Below are 11594 nucleotides of genomic sequence, written 5' to 3'. Positions count from 1 at the left end.
GTGTCTAAGACATTGTGGCTACTCAATCAATGTTGTATTTTTTTACTTTAATTCAGAAATAAGAGCCGGGCAGGAATTAGTGACTCTGGTTTCTCTGAAAATGATGGAGTCCATAGATTTCTCTTTGGTGACTCATTTCCTCTATCAACATTGGAAAATTACCTGGAGCTTTCCTGCTTCATCAAGTTGGCCCATTACAGAGGACAATTTAACAGTAATATTGCCTGGAATGTGTAAAGTATAACTCAAAAAACAGGATGGGAGAGAAATCATGAACATATGATGGTCAACAAGGGCTTTTTTAAGAGAGATAAAAAGGTAGATAAGCAATAGGATAATATATTGTAATCAAAGAAAAGATTAGCAATTGAAAGTTAAGAATAATCTAAAATATCTTAGCCATTCAGAGTTCTAAGGGGAAAAATAAGTACAATTCATTCCTTTAAATGGCTCAAATTGCTGTCTGATTCATTTATTTAAATCCCAAATTGCTATTCTATATCTATACTGTTTCTCCTTCAGAACAGATCTTGTTCCTTTTCCCTCTATCATCTTACTCTTAATTATCAATCATGGAGAATGAAGATAAGACAATTGAACATGAAGATTTGGCACCATCCACAGAGATGAATAACATAGCCTCTACGGATCAAGAAACCCAGGTAAATCTGTGATCAAGTGTAGACCGTCTCAACCATTTCCTTAAGGAAGGGACTTCCAAATCTATGATAGCAACGTGTCCTCTTCGTTCTCTGTCACTCAGTTAACAATTCTCCCATTCTTAATCCCCAAGCTTGTACAGTAGGTGTGACTACCAATTTTCCCAGTCATTTTAGCAGCTAGCCCTACATAAAACTGCAGAAATAGAGAGCCTGTGAAATGCTTTGTGTTCGCAGCCTAAACCCTAGAATGCTTCTGGTTTCTTCCCTCTCTGTTTTTATTGCTTAAATTTAAGTAGATGAATGAATGTGAATTGTTTTTCATCACAGATAGTTATTTTTTTTCTGAACCACTTTGATATATTTACCAACTATTGCTTTGAATCATATCTTAAATAGGCTAATTTTTAAACAGTATTGCAAATGTAATGACATTGTATGTGACTCAGGCATTTATAATGCTACAATAGTGACTCAGTGGTAAACACCCCTAAGAGAGTTCTTGTTCCAAGCAGTAGCTGATTAGCTAGAAATGAAGCTGTATATTTCCCCTATGAACTGTTACCCTTAATTCTAATAATGGAAATTTTATTCGTGATGTGGTGGCTCAGTGAGTATAAAAATGGACAGCAAATGTACAGTTTTAAGTATTTTTTTAATTGCTTTAAACACAGGAGGAGACAGTTATGAACCTCAAAGGTACAGAGGGAAATGAACCAACAGAAGGAAGTAACCTATTGAGTAGCAGTGAAAAAAGGCTGCAGGAAACACCAACTGAATCAACTCATTTGCAAAGACTGAGACAAACATTTGCTTGCCTCCACATGGTTTACTGGATAGAGTGATAACAAATGGTATGTAAATGGTACGGGTGAATTCAGAAAGATGGTAAAAGATGAAGTTGTCATATAATGAAAGATTTCAAATAATATGGTTTAAAGGACAAAAAGAAGTTTATTTCTCTCACACATAAAAACTACTAGGTGGGGTCAGCCAGGTGGTGTACTGGTTAAGTTCACATGCTCCCTTTCAGCAGCCCAGGGTTTCACCATTCGGATCGTGGGTGCAGACGTAGCACCCCTCATCCAGCCATGCTGAGGCAGCGTCCCACACAGCAGAACTAGAAAGATCTTCAACTAGGATATACAACTACGTACTGGGGCTTTGAGGAGGAAAAAAACAAGAAAAAAGAGGAAGATTGGCAACAGATGGTAGCTCAGGGCCAATCTTTCTCACCAAAAAAAGGATACCTTAAAACCATATTTAAAAAAAAAAGAGGGGTCGGCCCCATGGCCGAGAGGTTAAGTTGGCAAGCCCCACTTTGGTGGCCCAGGGTTTCACCAGTTCAGATCCTGGGCGCAGACATGGCACCACTCATCAAGCCACACTGAGCGGCGTCCCACATGCCACAATTAGAAGGACCTACAACTAAAAATACACAACTATGTACCAGGAGGCTTTGGGGAGAAAAAGGAAAAATAAAATCTTAAAGAAAAAAAGGGGAGAGTAGAAACGGGTGGGCTTCCCTTCTGAAAAGAAAAAAAAAAGTTACTGGGTGAACAATTCACAATGGTATGTGTCTTTATTCCACACAGTCACTAGGGGCCCAGGCTGAAAAGCTCCACCATCTTCAACATGGAGGGCTTCCAAGAGCACTGTGGTCACCACCATTCCAGCTGTCAGAAAGAGGAAAAGAGCAGAGATCAAGGACCTTTTCCTCTTCTGCGTCAGAGTAATCTCACAGGATTATGTTAGACCTCCAATGAGAAAAGTGATTGAGAAATCAGTTGTAAACAGAAAAGCATTACATAAATGTTGGTTGTTATTACTGTTAAGTAATGCAACTAAGGTTTAAGCCAACACAGCTACACTTCCAAATGTCACATCATTTTATAAGGAAGAATCCTCGTTTGCAATTCAATTTATTCCCATAGAGCTGCTATTACTTAAAACATTTGGGAGGAGTGACGTCAGCAATATGGCTGAGTGAGCTAGTCCCTTCCTCGCTCTCCCTTTTGAGTTATAACTAAATGGACACTTACTGACCAACAGAGGAAACCCACACAGCACAACAGGATGCCTGAGAGACACACGCAGCTATAAATCTGAGGGTGGGTGGACTGGCCCCCCAGGAAGTGATGGAGACAGGTGAGCACACCCTGTTCTCCCCGCTAACCCTGTGCATGCAACACGAACACTCCAACCTGGTGCAAGCACCTGGAAAGTGGGAACACGCAGCAGGGCAACCATAAGAGGAGGCGGCGGTAACCCTTAGCCTGCACTCGTGGTTGATCTCCCAGTGGAGAGAGGGAGCCCACCACACCCCTGTGCGGTAAAGGAGCAGCCATAGCCCAGGTCCCAGCAGGGAAGCCCTGCCCACCAAGCTCAGCAGCCCCACGGACTGCAGATCGTAAACAGGGACCTCAGCAGATTTCCAAGCTGGGGCAAATACTTCGCAGGTGTGCATGAATGCTCACAGTGCAGCTGTGCTCCCAAAGAGGTAACCAGTCCAGGCAACTGTGGGAATAGGTGTGGCAGCTTTGAACCCACATGCACTTACTTTCCTGGTGGGGAGGGGGAGCCCACCATGCCCCAGGGCTGTCAAGGAGCAGCCATAGCTCAGGTCTCTGCCTGGAAGCCCTGCCCACCAAGCTCAGTAGCACCACGGACTGTGGATCATAAGGGACCTCAGCAGATTTTTGTGCTGGGACAAACACTTCCAGGCACACATGAGTGCTCCCAAAGAGGGAACATGTCCCAGGCAGCTGTGGGAATAGGTGAGGTAGCTTTGAGCCCACTGGTGATCACTTTCCGGTGGAGAGGGGGAGCTCAGAGTGCCCCTGAGGCACCAAAGAGTGGCCCTAGCCTAGTGAGGAAGCCCCGCCTGACAAGGACAGTCCACACAAGTGCCTGAATGCATCCCAGGCTGGGGCAAGCACCCATAATACCCCCACAGCTTCCAGCAGATGGGGTACGGCCAGAAACACTACTCCTGCTCCCCGCTAGCGGTAACAGGGGGAATCTGCATCCTAAGAATACCACAAATGCCACAACAAAAGATTAGTTCATCAAACACCATGAGAAACTGCAGCAACAATTCAGACCAGGAGGAAAATGACAATTCTCCAGAAACCAACATGGAAGATACAGAAATATACAAGCTAAATGACCGAGAATTCAAAATAGCCATCATAAGGAAACTCAACGATTTACAAGAAAACACAGAAAGACAGTTCAAGGAGCCCAGCAACAAAATGGATCTCTTCACCAAAGAGATTAAAACTATAAAAAAAATCAAGCAGAAATTCTGGATATGAAAAACACAAATAATAATCTAGAATCATTAAGAAATAGAATTGATCTTATGGAGGAAAGAATTAGTCTTCTTGAGGATAAAAATGTAAAAATTCTACAGGTGGAGGAGGAGACAGAACTAAGATTTTTTCAAAATGAAGGAATTCTTCAAGAAATATCTGACTCAATTAGGAAAAGCAACATAAGGATTATAGGTATCCCAGAGGGAGAAGGGAGGGAGAAAGAAGCAGAGAGCTTATTCAAAGAAATAATTGCTGAGAACTTCCCAAACATGGGGATGGTTTCAGATTTACAGATAAATGAAGTTAATCGTATGCGCAACTTTATCAATGTGAAAAGACCCTCTCCAAGGCATATAATAGTAAAAACGGCAAAAGTTTGGGATAAACAAAGAATATTAGGAGCAGCAAGGTACAAGAAGATAACCTACAGAGGAAGCCCCGTCAGGCTTTCAGCAGATTTCTCAGCAGAAACCTCACAGGCTAGGAGAGAATGGAATAATATATTCAAAATACTGAAAGACAAAAACTTTCAGCCAAGAATACTCTATCCAGCAAAACTTTTCCTCAGATACAATAGAGAAGTGAAAGCTTTCCTGGATGAACAAAAGCTGAGGGAGTTCACTGCCACCAGACCTCCCCTACAAGAAATAATTAAAGATGCCCTCACACTGGCAACAAAAAGGCGAAGGTCTACAAAGCTCTGAGCAAGAAGGTAAATAGACAGACATGATCAGAAACCTGCAGCTCTCTACCAGAATAGGAAGGTAAAGACTCAATTACAACTTAAAAGAGAAAGGGAAAGAAAGCATCAGAAGCAATGATAAACACTTCAACTTAGCCACAAACTCAGGAAATTAAAAACAGAACATTGTGTAACAGCAATTACCCAGAAGGGGAGAGGAAATGGAAGGAACTTGCTTAGGTTAATGGCGATAAGAGGCTATGAGAAAATGGACTGTCTCATCTCCAATATCTTTCATACAATCCTCACGGTAACCACTAAACAAAAAAATCAGAGCAAAACCACAATTCACAAAGAGAGAGAACTGAGAAATCCCTCTTGGAAAACCAACAAAATGAAATGGCAGTCAGAAATGGAAAGGAAGAGAAACAGTGGAATCATAGAACAACTAGAAAACGAGATAAAATGGCAGCATTAAGCCCTCATATAACAATAATCTCTCTAAATGTAAATAGACTGAACTCTCCAATCAAAAGACATAGAGTAGCTGGATGGATTAAAAAACAAGACCCAACAATATGCTGCCTCCAGGAAACGCACCTCAGCTACAAAGACAAACATAGGCTTAGAGTGAAGGGATGGAAGACAATACTTCAAGCTAATGGCCAACAAAAGAAAGCAGGGGTTGCCATACTTTTTATCAGACAAGGCAGACTTCAAGTTAAAAAAGACAATGAGAGACAAGGAGGGGCAGTATTTAACGATAAAAGGGAAATTCCATCGAGAGGACATAACACTTATTAATATATATGCACCTAGCACAGGGTCACCAAAGTACATAAAGCGATTATTAACAGACCTACAGGGAGAAATTAAGAGCAACACAATCACAGTAGGGGACCGCAGCACCACACTTACTTCAAGGGACAGATCATCCAGACAGAAATTCAACAAGGAAATTGCAGATTTAAATGAAACACTTGACCAGATGGAGTTAATGGACATATATAGAGCATTCCATCCAAAAACAGCGGAATATACGTTCTTCTCAAGTGCCCATGGAACATTCTCAAAGATAGACCATATGTTGGATAGCAAGGCAGCCTCAATAAATTCAAGAAGATTGAAATCATCCCAACCATCTTTTCTGACCACAATGCTAGGAAGCTAGAAATCAACCACAAGAACAAAACTGGGAAAGTCGGAAATATGTGGACATGCTATTGAACAACCATTGGATCATTGAAGAAATCAAAGAGGAAATTAAAAAATAACTGGAGACAAATGAAAATGAAAATACAACATACCAATTCTTATGGGATGCAGCAAAAGCAGTCATGAGAGGGAAATTCATAGCAACACAGGCCCACTTCAACAAGCAAGAAAAATCTCAAATAAGTAATCTTAACATACAGCTAACAGAGCTAGAAAAAGAAGAACAGATAAAGCCCAAAGTCGGCAGAAGGAGGGAAATAATAAACATCAAAGCAGAAATAAATGAAATATAGACTAAAAAAGCAGTAAAAAGGATTGATGAATCTAACAGCTGGTTCTTTGAGCAGATAAACAAAATTGACAGAACCTTAGCCAGACTCAACAAGAAAAAAAGAGAGAAGGCTCAAATAAATAAAATTAGAAATGAAAGAGAAATTACAACAGATACGGCAGAAATACAAAGGATTATAAGAGACTATTGTGAAAAACTGTATGCCCACAAATTTGATAACCTAGAAGAAATGGATGGATTCCTATACTCATATAACCTCCCAAAACTGAATCAATAAGAAACAGAATCTGAACAGACCAATCACAAGTACAGAGCTTGAAAGAGTAATCATAAACTTCCCAAAAAACAAAAGTCCAAGACCAGATGGCTTCTCTGGAGAATTGTACCAAACATTCAAAGAAGATTTAGTACCTATTCTCCTCAAACTATTCTGAAAAATTGAAGAAGAGGGAACATTTCCTAACACATTCTGTGAGGCCAACATTACCCTGATACCAAAACCAGACAAAGACAACACGAAGAAGGAAAACTACATGCCAATATCACTGATGAACTTAGATGCAAAAATCCTCAACAAAATATTGGCAAACTGAATACAGCAATACATTAAAAGAATCATACACCATGATCAAGTGGGATTCATTCCAGGGACGCAGGGATGCTTCAACATCCATGAATCAATCAGTGTGATACACCACATTAACAAAATGAGGAATAAAAATCACATGATCATCTCAATAGATGCAGAGAAAGCATTTCACAAGAGCCAACATCCATTTATGATAAAAACTCTCAATAAAATGGGTATTAAAGGAAAGTACCTCAACATAATAAAGGCCATATATGACAAACCCACAGCCAACATCATACTCAATGGGGAAAAACTGAAAGACATTCCTCTGAGAACAGGAACGAGACAATGGTGCCCACTCTCACCACTCTTATTCCACATATTACTGGAGGTTTTGGCCAGAGCAGTTAGGCAAGAAAAAGAAAAGGAATCCAAATTGGAAAGGAAGAAGTGAAACTTTCACTATTTGTAGATGATGTGATTCTATATATAGAAAACCCTAAAGAATCCACCAGAAAACTCCTAGAAATAATCAACAACTACAGCAAAGTTGCAGGGTACAAAATCAATTTTAAAAAATCAGTTGCATTCCTATACGCTAACAATGAACTAGCAGGAAAAGAAATCAAGAATACAATCCCATTTACAGCTGCAAGAAAAAGAATAAAATACCTAGAAATAAACTTAACCAAGTAGGTGAAAGATGTGTACACTGAAAACTATAAGTCATTACTGAAAGAAATTGAGGAAGATGTAAAGAAATGGAAAGATTTTCCATGCACATGGGTTGGAAGAAGAAACATAGTCAAAATGTCCATACTACCTAAAGCAATCTACAGATTCAGTGGAATCCCAATCAGAATCCCAATGACATTCTTCACAAAAATAGAACAAAGAATTCAAAAATTTATATGAAACAACAAAAGACCCCAAATAGCCAAAGCAATCCTGAGAAAAAAGAACAAAGCTGGAGGTATCACAACCCTGACTTTAAAACATACTACAAAGCTACAGTAATCAAAACAGCGTGGTAGTGGCACCAAAACAAACAGATCAATGGATCAAAATTGAAAGCCCAGAAATAAAACCACACATCTATGGACAGTTAATCTTTGACAAAGGAGCAAAGAATGGAGAAAGGAAAGTCTCTTCAATAAATGGTGTTGGGAAAACTGGACAGCTACATGCAAGAGAATGAAAGTAGACCATTATCTTTCACCACACACAAAAATTAACTCCAAATGGATTAAAGATTTGAATGTAAGAACTGAAACCGTAAAACCCCTACAAGAAAAAACAGGCAGTACACTCTTTGACTTTGGTCTTAGCCACATCTTTTTGAATACCGTGTCTACTCGGGTAAGGGGAACAAAAGAAAAAGGTAACAAATGGGACTACATCAGACTAAAAAGCTTCTACAAAGCAAAGGAAACCATCAACAAAATGAAAAGACAACCCACCAACTAGGAGAAAATATTTGCAAATCATTTATCAAACAAGGGGTTGATATCCAAAGTACATAAAGAACTCACACACCTCAACAAAAACAAACAACCCGATCAAAAAGTGGGCAGAGGATATGAACAGACATTTTCAAAGGTAGATATACAGATGGCCAACAGGCACGTGAAAAGACGCTCAACATCACTAATTGTTAGGGAAATACAAATCAAAACTACAATGAGATATCTCCTTACACCAGTCAGAATGGCTGTAATTGCCAAGACCAAAAACAACAAATGTTGGACAGGATGTAGAGAAAAGGGAACCCTCATCCACTGCTGGCGGGAATGCAAACTGGTGCAGCCACTATGCAAGACAGTATGGAGATTCCTCAAAAAACTAAAAATAGAACTACCATGTGACCCAGCTATGCCACTACTGGGTATCTACCCAAACAACTTGAAATCAACAATCCAAAGTAACATATGCACCCCTGTGTTCATTGCAGCGCTATGCACAATAGCCAAACATGGAAACAATCCAAGTGCCCAACGACCAATGACTGGATAAAGAAGATGTGGTACATATATACAATGGAATACTACTAAGCCATAAAAAGACAAAATCTTCCCATTTGCAACAACATGGATGGACCTGCAGGGTATTATTTGCTAAGCGAAATAAGCCAGACTAAGAAAGACAAACACCATATGATTTCACTTATATGCAGAACATAAACAAACACACGGACAAAGAAAATAGTTCAGTGGTTACCAGGGGAAGGGGGCTGGAGGGTGGGCACGAGATGAAGGGAAGCACTTATGTGGTGACAGACAAGAAATAATGTACAACTGAAATTTCACAATGATGCAAACTATTATGAATCTCAATTTTAAAAAAACAAAATATTTGGAAGATTTTTCCTTGAGAATTTATCTCAGCACAATTTTGGATATTGTTAGAGTTGGGGTATATTTGTCTTTTAGGAATGGATTTGGTCTTTGGAGGCAGCCAAACATTAAGCTGATATCAATTTGATTAATAAATGGATGTTCAGATTCAGTAATGCTGTTTTTTGTTCAAAAAAGAAGTGTGTGAATGTACCTGTGTGTGTATGTACGCTCTGAAGCTCACGAAATGAAAATGAAAGACATTTTACCATTCTCAACTGGAACAATGGTATGTTATACTTTAGACTCTGAATATGTTTTTACTGAAATTAGTTAATTTTCTAAACTAGCATGAGAAAAAAATCTCAAACTTTATTTAAAACACATGGAGAAAACCAGGTTCCAAAATGTACACTAGTTCATAAGGCAACAGATAATTTAATACCTTTTCTGTCCTTTTTATTATTTTTTTAAACTTTTACCCTTCAAATTATGGCACATTTCTAGTTAAAACATTTACAGGAAAACTGATACAGATTGACATAGGAAAGGTGTAAATGAACGATGTGGTCTGGAGACTCACTGTTTTGAGTTCTGTAATCGTTGTCCATCAGCTGCCTGAGAAGTGGACTCACGTGTGTGAGCGCCTCTTCTCTTGTTTTCTGTACTTCTGTTCCTGAGGCTCACAAGAGGGCTTTCTCCTGTACTCCTTCCTGTGCCCATTTAGAATACATAAGTATTTGTCTTAAGAAGTCAATCTTACATGTGAAAAAATGATTTTCCAAAATCATAAATGAGAAGTAAATTATTAACTAAATTAAAGATGATTTAGAGAAACCTTATACACATATATTTACTGTGTATTTAGAACTGAATTTTGAGTATGGGAGAGGAAAGGAAAATTAGAGATTTTTTTTAAAAGTGGTCTTGAAGTAGAAAACTACCTTGCTGAATTTAGTATAAAATCAGGTTCATGCTGTGATACAGTAAAATTTAGTAGCTGGTAATTCCTACTTTCCCATTATACCTTCAATACTGTATAGAAATTTCAGCCCCTATAGCCAACTGGAAAATACTGAAGGCCTTAAGTTATTTATTTCATTATAACATCATCATAAGCCTAGAAAATCAGGAAGAATTCTGTGAGGATGTAAAAACTGGGGCATTAGATTCAGTCTCTAGCAGTATGGTAGACAAGATTCAGTGAACAATTCTCTCACTTATGCCAAGATGAAAACAGTATTTTAAGTCTTTTTAAATGTACCTTTTTTCTGTGAAGAAAACAGGAAGTCATTGGACACCAAAACCAAACTGAGCAGAGGAGATAAATATGCACTCAAGCTGGCCTTCACCCTGGAGGCTTCTGCAAAACACCTGTGAGCTTGAGAGTCATTCTGAGGCCCTGAGAGCATAGGGGGCTGCGCTGGAGCTGGTCCAGGTGGGCAGAAGTCTCAGGAGCATTCATCCTCCCTCACCCACACAAAGCTGGAGCCCAGCGTGGCAGCTGCAGATGGGGCCTGCACCCACACCTATCTCAACTATGGTGCTGGCTGGGGGAGAGGAGCGTCCCACTAAAAATGTGTAACTCCATGCTGATCTGTGCTCCAAATTCACATAAAAAACACAAGCTGAAAATATATCTAAAAGTGATCCCAGATTGGAAGCTTCTAAGCACATGGTAGAAGCAAATGCAGATCCGATCCAGGAAAACTCACATTCAACCTAAGGTTCCAACAATCCCCAAAGGTAAAGTTCCAAGGAAGAGGTCACTGTCACAACAAATTTTAAAAGATCACAACATGCACAAGGAAACAGAGATTTCAAAAATTTGCATTATCAGAAAATAGAATAGAAAATATTTTTGGTATCTGTAAAGAAATTAAAGAGGAGATAGCAAATATAAGTACAAAACAAGGAACTATTTTTAAAAAATAAACATTTTGCTAACGACCAAGTCGAATTTCTAGAAATGAAAGATATAGTACAGTAATTGAAATGTAAAACTCAGTGGATAGATGAAGCAGTGGGTTAAGTGACAAGAGAATTGGTGAACTAGTAAGAGATCTGAAGAGATTATCTAGAATGCAGTTCACACAAAGATGGAAAATGTGAAAATGAGGGATAGCAACATGGAGAAGAGTATGACGGTCTGATCTTAGTTCCAGAAAAAGAGAATAGAGAATGGAGAAGAGGAAATATTTGAAGAAATGAAGACTGAGAATTTTCCAGAATTAGTGAAAAACTTAAATCCCAAGCAAACCGAAAGGAAGTCATACCTAAATACATCAAACTGAAATTGCAGAAAACCAAAGAAAAGGAAAAAATCTTAAAAACAGCCAAAGAAAAAGAATTCCCTAAAAAAGCAGAAATTAGACGTAAAAGCAGCAATGAAAGCCAGAAAGCCAAAGAGTAATATTTTCAAGGACCTGAGAGAAAGTAACTCTCAACCTAGAATTGTATATGCAGAAAAACTCTGTCTTAAGAATGAAAATGAAGATAATTTCAGACAAAACTAAGACTTTACT

General features: G+C 38.9%; 1 pseudogene; it reads left to right on the top strand.

Moving 5' to 3' along the window:
- Positions 1-421: 421 nt before the first annotated feature.
- The window catches only part of LOC139044370 (sodium/hydrogen exchanger 9B2-like), a 42098-nt pseudogene continuing 30925 nt past the window's right edge, over positions 422-11594 (top strand).

Source organism: Equus asinus, unplaced genomic scaffold, assembly GCF_041296235.1.
Source record: "Equus asinus isolate D_3611 breed Donkey unplaced genomic scaffold, EquAss-T2T_v2 contig_803, whole genome shotgun sequence".
Taxonomy (NCBI): Eukaryota; Metazoa; Chordata; class Mammalia; order Perissodactyla; family Equidae; genus Equus; species Equus asinus.
The sequence above is the reverse complement of the archived record's forward strand: the minus strand, read 5'-3'. Positions and strand labels throughout refer to the sequence as shown.